At 37.0% G+C, this 1,618-nt stretch overlaps 1 non-coding gene across 1 annotated transcript; it reads left to right on the top strand.

Annotated features, from left to right (window-relative positions):
• The first annotated feature begins 933 nt into the window (after positions 1 to 933).
• On the top strand, positions 934 to 1,040 carry LOC139865101 (small nucleolar RNA R71). Its single transcript, XR_011764628.1, has one exon. It is a non-coding gene; the product is annotated as a small nucleolar RNA R71 (small nucleolar RNA).
• The last annotated feature ends 578 nt before the right edge of the window (positions 1,041 to 1,618 follow it).

Here is a 1,618-nt window from a genome sequence, read left to right as displayed (position 1 = left end):
CTTTTCAACTACCGGTTTTGTTTTCTTATCTTGCTCAGGTTGTGGTTCTTGTGGAGTAGGAATAGCGTTATCAGAAATTACAGGCATTTCAGGTGGTTTAAGTGTAATACCACTTCTTGTGGTAATGGCTTTAGCTGTTTTATTCTGGGGGTTAGCATTTGTATCGCTCGGTAGACTTCCCGGTTTTCTTTCACCTATTAACCTTGCTAGGTTGCTCACTTCTTGTTCCAAATTTTGAATAGAAGCTTGTTGATTTCTAAATGCTTGAGCATTTTGTTCATTGGTTTGTTTCTGAGATGTGAAAAATTGAGTTTGAGATTCAACTAGCTTCGACATCATATCTTCTAAATTTGGCTTTTTATCATCGGGTTGTGGTGGTTTGTTTTGAAAAATAGGTCTTTGCTGATTGTAAGTATTATTGGATACTTGTTGATTGCTAGGACCTTGTTGGTTGTTGTATGGAACATTTCGGTTATAATTCTGATTTTGATTGTAGATTGGTCTTGGCGGTTGATAATTATTCTGATAATTATTTCCAGGCCTTTGGTTTATGTATGAAACATTCTCTCTTTGTTCCATTGTTTGTTCAATACTGAGACAATCTTTTGTCAAATGTGGTCCTCCACACTGCTCACAACTAATTCGTATTGAGTGAATATCTTTAGTCATCTTTTCGATTCGTCTTTCTACAGCATCTATCTTTGCAGAAATGGAATCAAAGTCATGGCTAGAATCGGCTCTAGCTGCTTTAGATGATCTAATGATATCTTTTTCTTGGTGCCACTCATGTGAGTGGGAAGCAGTGTTATCAATAATTTTGTAAGCGTCAGTTGCGATTTTCTTCATAATGGACCACCAGCTGCTATATCGATGTCTTTTCTTGTAGTGATGTCGCATCCTTGGTAGAATATTTGTACTATTTGATAAGTGTCTAAACCATGTTGCGGACATCCTCTCAATAACTTTCCAAATCTTGTCCATGCTTCATATAGAGTTTCATTTGGCTTTTGTGTGAACGTAACAATTTCTCCTTGAAGTCTTACGGCTTTAGATGCCGGAAAGAATTGTTTAAGAAAATTTTCAACTAAAACATCCCATGTATCAATCGCCCCTTCAGGTAATGATTCTAACCAATCTTTAGCTTCTCCCTTTAAAGTCCAGGGAAATAACATGAGATATATCTGTTCATCCTCCACTTCTCTTATTTTAAAAAGAGTACAGATCCTATTGAAGGTACGAAGATGTTCATTTGGATCTTCCTTTGGCGTACCACTAAATTGGCATTGATTAGTTACCATATGTAGGATTTGTCCTTTGATTTCATAATCTGGCGCATTAATGTCTGGTTGAGTAATTGCGTGACCTTGGCCAGTGCGTTTAGCTCGCATTCGATCTTCCATACTTAGAGGTTCCAGATTTTCCATGATTGAATTTGTTGAATCTGAATCACTAGAGGATTCTGATTTAATGGGTTGTTCCTCGATAATCTATGTTTGAATGATTGGTGGATCCGGAGGAAAGATTAATGGTTCAGGATCTCTAAATTGTCCCTGAATATCCTCCGGATTCTCAATTGTGAGGTCGGGTTCAAAAAATGGATTATCGGAAATTTGAATTG

Source organism: Rutidosis leptorrhynchoides, chromosome 8 (genome assembly GCF_046630445.1).
Source record: "Rutidosis leptorrhynchoides isolate AG116_Rl617_1_P2 chromosome 8, CSIRO_AGI_Rlap_v1, whole genome shotgun sequence".
Taxonomy (NCBI): Eukaryota; Viridiplantae; Streptophyta; class Magnoliopsida; order Asterales; family Asteraceae; genus Rutidosis; species Rutidosis leptorrhynchoides.
Note: the sequence above shows the minus strand (reverse complement) of the source record. Positions and strands in the feature narration are given on the sequence as shown.